Raw genomic sequence first — 5682 nt, forward strand, 5'->3', positions numbered from 1 at the left:
GGCTCTCTGCTCAGCAGGGAGCCTGCTTCCTCCTCTCTCTCTGCCTGACTCTCTACTTACTTGTGATCTCTGTCTGTCAAATAAATAAATAAATAAAATCTCAAAAAAAAAAAGATATAAAGATTCGAAATAAAATATCCTTACTTGTAGGTACATAGAAAACTGAAGAACCTACAAGTTCTCAAGTTAATAACAGAACTTAGCCATGTTTTTGGATGTAAATTCAATAAACAAAGATATTTGTATTTTTCTTGATAAGAAAAGGGTAGAAAATGTGCTTTTAGAGGTAGAGATATCACTTGCAATGGTAAAAAAAAGATTAATAAATCTCAGATAATGAAAAGTTTTTTTAAAAAAGGTTTTATTTATTTGAGAGAGAGGGAGAATACAGAGGGAGAGGGAAAAGGAGAAGCAGACTCCCCGCTGAGTGGAGAGCTGGACACAGGACTTGATTCCAGGACCCTGAGATTGTGACCTGAGCTGAAGGCAGTTGCTTAACCAACTGAGCCACTCAGGCACCCCAGAAAATGAAAAGTTTAAAAAATGTTTTAAGTCACTAAAATTCTAAGTGAACGGACAGACATGTCAAAAGTGTTCATAGATAGGAAGACTCAACAGTGTAAAGATGTTAATTCTCTCCAAATTGCAACAGCAGCAAACAATTTGTTTCTTGCTCCCATTACATGAGGGCTGCAGACCATGTGTTTTCTCCTACTGAGATCCCAGCTAAAGAGGCAGCCACTCTTTGTGACATATTCTTATAGCACAGGGCAAAAGCTCAAGGTGAGAAAAGCAGGGGCTGGGAAGCACTAAAGTACACAACATTTTTAAAGCTTCTGCTCCAACCTGGTGTTGGTCAAGGCAAGTCACACAAGCTCCAAACCAGTGCGGCAGAGGAGTCTACACCACTACAGGAAAGCATGGCAAAGTAGGATGAGAATAAACAATTGTGAATAAACAATGCCACCCACCACATAGATTCTCTGGGATTTCAAATCAAGATCACAAAAATTTCATGGAAGGCGCCTGGCTGGCTCAGGAGAGTATGCGACTCTTGATCATCAGGTTGGGAGTTTGAGCCCCACATTTGGCAGAGTTACCTTTAAAAAACTTATTAAATTAAAAAAACTAATTACAAAATTTTCATAGATCCAGACAAGCAAGTCCTAAAATGTCTATGGAAGACAAAAGAGCTTAGAACATTTGAGATTTCTTTTTCTTTTTAAAAATATTTTATTTATTTATTTATTCATTTATTTGACAGAGAGAGAATGAGAACAGAAACACAAGCTGGGGGAGTGGGAGAGGGAGAAGCAGGCTTCCTGGTGAGCAGGGAGGCCAACATGGGGCTTGATCCCAGGACCCTGGGATCATGACCTGAGCCGAAGGCAGATGCTTAACGACTGAGCCATCCAGGTTCCCCAGAATACTTGAGATTTCTTATGGAAAAGAAGTAGATCAGGGTAGGATGTCTATGATAAGAAATCAAGATTTAGGGGCTCCTGGGTGGCTTAGTGGGTTAAAGCCTCTGCCTTCAGCTCAGGTCATGATCTCAGGGCCCTGGGATCGGGGCCCACATCAGGCTCTCTGCTCTACAGGGAGCCTGCTTCCCTCTCTCTCTCTGCCTGCCTCTCTGCCTACTTGTGATCTCTCTCTCTGTTGAATACATAAATAAAATCTTAAAAAAAAAAAAAGAAATCAAGATTTAATGAAAAACTACCAGTTTTCAGGCGGTATGGTAGTAGCACGGGAGTAGGCAAATGGAGAAAAAAAAGGAATAGGCAAAGGGAACAAAATAGAGAACCCAAAACAGATTCAAGCATACATGAAAATTCATTATAAGATAGCTTTGGCATTGTAAATGAGAGGAGAAATGAATTTCAGATGGAATATGTACTTAAATGTGAAAGGCAAAACTTTAAAACTTTCTAAAAAGATTTTATTATTTATTTATTTTTATTTTTTAAAAGATTTTACTTATTTATTTGATAGAGAGAGAGACAGCAAGAGAGGAAACATAAGCAGGGGGAAAGGGAGAAGGAGAAGAAGGCTCCCCACTCAGGAGGGAGGCCGATGCAGGGCTTAATCCAAGGAACCTGGGATTACGACAGCCGAAGGCAGATGCGCCAACGACAAGCCACCCAGGTGCCCCAAGATTTTATTTTTTAAAGTACTCTCAACACCCAACGTGGAGCTTGAACTCACAATCCCGAGATGAAGAATGACTTGCTCTACTGACTGAGCCAATCAGGTGCCCCAAAACTTTAAAACTTTTGGAAGGAAATACAGAAGAATATTTGTATACCTCAGGGTCAGGAAGGATTTCTCAAAATACATGAAACAGGGGCGCTGAAGTTGCTCAGATGGTTAAGGTCTGCTTCCATTGTGATCTTCAGATCCTGCGATGGAGCCCCACGGCGGGCTTTCTGCTCAGTGAAGAGTCTGCTTCTTCCTCTCCCTCTGCCTCTCTTCTGCTTGTGCTCTCTCTGTCTCTCTCTCTCAAAGAGATAAATAAAACCTTAAAAAATACATGAAGTAGAGCAAAACGCAAGACCAATTAACAAAAAAGAGAACAAGAAAATTTATTAAATATTAAAGATATTCAATTGTACTGCTAATTGGAGAAATACCAATCACAACTATAATAAGAAATAGTTTCACACACACACAATCCAAAGATGTAGAGGAAGGGGAACTTTAACACATTGTTGATAGGGATGAAAATTGATACAACTGGTTTAGAAAACAATTTGGTGGGGCACCTGGGTGACTCAGTCAGTAAACTGGCTGGCTCTTGATTTTGGCTTCTGTCATGATCTCAGGGTCATGACATGGAACCGGGGGTCAATGCTGAGTGTGGAGCCTGCTTGGGATCATCTTTCTCCTACTCTCTCTGTTCCTTCCCTGCTCACACACTCTCTTGCTCTCAAATAAATAAATCTTGAAAGAAAGAAAGAAAGAAAACACTCCGGCATTACCTAGGATTGACTACTGACTACTGACTACCTAGTAGTAGTCAGACTACTGACTACCTAGTAATGACTACTGACTACCTAGTAAATTTGAACACTTACATTCCTTAAGACCCAACAATTCCACTTCTAGATAATCATCCTAAAAACTCTTACACATATGCATTGGGAGAAATATTTGAGTGTTCATAGCAACAGTGTTTGCAACAGCAAAAACTGGAGCCAACCCCATGTCCAAAAGTAGACTGGGTAAATAAATTGCGGTATCTTCTTACAATGAAACACTATATAGCAGAGAAATTGAATAGCTGAATCTCAGAAACAGAATGCTGAGTGAGAAAAGCAAAATGCATAGGAAGAGTGCAAAATGATTCCTTTTCTTTTTTTGAGATTCATTTATTTATTTTAGTGAGAGAGAGAGTGCCTGCTGCATACTCGAACAGGGGTAAGGGTTGGGGGGGAGGGGAGGACAGAAGGAAAAAATCTCCAGCAGACTCCCTGCTTAGTGCAGAGCCCTGCATGGGGCTCAATCTCACAATCCTAAAATCATGACCTGAGCTGAAATCGAGTTGGCCACTTAACTGACTGAGCCACCTAGGCTCTCCCAGATTGCTTCCATTTACAAAAAGTCCAAAACTAGGCAAAAAACTGTACAAACTGTACAAAACTAGGTAAAACTGTACAATGTTGTGTTTAGGGATACATTTATTTGTGATAAGAGAGTTATTAATACACACAGGGAACTTTTTTTTTTTTTTGGTTGTCAAATGATTCTTCATTGAAATATTTCCTTTGAAATATTTCCCCTGTAGTTTCTAACCAGCTGGGCATTTCACTGCACCACTATTGATGTTCTCTACAATGTCATGAGGGTGGTAGCCATCAACATTGCAGCCAACAGACCAAGCAGTCTCTAGGATCTCTTTAATGATTCCAGAGAGTTCTCTGGCTAAGGATCAATGCTGCATATGCTGGGGAATGTGGACAGTCTCATCAGATTTGGTATTTCCACTGTGCTTAATGTTTTTCTGCTTCTTTCTGTCTCTTGGAAGTTCCTTGAAGGCTCTGATAATTGGGGCAGAGGCAGAAGGTGCTACTTCAATCTGGGCCGGTGTGTTCTGAATAGTCAGTTTCACTGTAATCCTCAGATCCTTTCAATTACTGGTGCCAGACTCTTTTGGAGACTGACCCAAGGGTTCAATCTCAGGGGCCAGGTCAGACATGGCACTGACTTCTCCACCAGTGTACCTTAGGTATACAACCTTGGTCTTGTTGGGGTCAAACGTAGGTGGCATACTGGGCACAGCCACTGTCAGAGGAACTTGTATTCGGGACGACTGAAGTGAGTTGCACCTTCACCTGCTCCAAGCTGAAAACTGAAAAAGATAATACAGAATTTAGTATGGTGGTTTCCTCTAGAGGAAAAGGCGGATATGATCACGGAGAGGCTCATGGAAGTAAGTTTCCCTGGGTAGAAGCCTTAGCAAGGGTAGTTTCAAGGAGTGGCGGGGTTAGAAGACAGAATGGTGGGCTGAAGGACAAATTGAAGCTAACGGCACGAATGACAGCTAGCGCAGTCAACTCATGAAAGAAATGTTGCTGGACGTCAGAGCAAATTAGATTCTCAGAAAGCAGGGAAAATGATCACTGGCAGAACAGACTTCTTTCTCATGAGACAGAAAGAGGGTGTGGTGAGGTGGATCTGTGAGGCTGGCTTTGCTTGAGCTGAATAGAGGTACAAGAATGGAACTGTAGGCTGGGAGCCTTCCTCATAGAGAGGGAGGGTCAGAATCTCTTTTCATTAGTTTTCCAAAGACTGCATGCCCTCTTGGAGACGAGCAAATAAGATCTCCAAGCAGCTCAGCAACTGTCTGCTTTGGCTCTCACAGGGCCCCTCTGCCAGGAATTCCCACTAGTCAAAGCCTGGGAACAATTGTGGTTGGCTTCCAGGAGCATTCACATGTTTTATGCGCCAGCTTTCTGTTCCTTTCAGCAGAATTAATGCATGATTGCTGTGACTGCCCACAAATGTAACTTAAAACTCCATCTCATTTCGACTTTATGGTGATGTTATAAAAGCTTCCCAGAGGAAGGGAGCACTCTTTATCTCTGTTAGTTTATTCAAAGGAATGGCTAAGAAAACTCTTTAATCTGGACACATATAAGAAAGAAATGATCAGGTTGAAAAGTCATGCATATGTATCTTGACTTTGGGGGTTCACCTGTAATTCACCTGTAATTCACTGGTGACTTGCCTCGAGAGAAATCCAGAGCTACCAAGGGGCAGGGAAAGGAAATGTGTTCTAACAGCTCCAGATGAAGAGTGACAGGGATGGGAACAACCCTGAAGAGGGTCAAAGCACACGCAGGAGAGGTTTCACACCCTGCCAAGAAAAACTGCTGCCATGGCAATGGGATAGGGAAGTTCTGAAATTGTAGAGAAAATCCAGTACTCACCCTCTCCTGGTGATCTCTCCACCTGATGCTCCCTGAAAGAGTGGGGGTGGGGGGGGGTGGAGACAATTATATTAAGAAAAAGGAGATCATCACGTTTCTTTACCCACGGAAACCAGGCCCATTTCAAAGCAGATCAGAAAAATCGGGTTCAAAGTAAGCTTGTTCCAAACCTTGGTAAGACTGAGACACCTTTCTAGGGTTCCGTGTCCCTCTCCTTCCGTGTTGGGGTGGCAGTTTCCAGTCATGCTTCTTC

At 42.1% G+C, this 5682-nt stretch overlaps 1 pseudogene; it reads right to left on the reverse strand.

The window, feature by feature from the left end:
• Positions 1–3751: 3751 nt before the first annotated feature.
• Positions 3752–5461, reverse strand: LOC132017456 (large ribosomal subunit protein uL11-like; annotated as a pseudogene).
• Between the last annotated feature and the right edge of the window lie 221 nt (positions 5462–5682).

Source organism: Mustela nigripes, chromosome 5 (genome assembly GCF_022355385.1).
Source record: "Mustela nigripes isolate SB6536 chromosome 5, MUSNIG.SB6536, whole genome shotgun sequence".
Taxonomy (NCBI): domain Eukaryota; kingdom Metazoa; phylum Chordata; class Mammalia; order Carnivora; family Mustelidae; genus Mustela; species Mustela nigripes.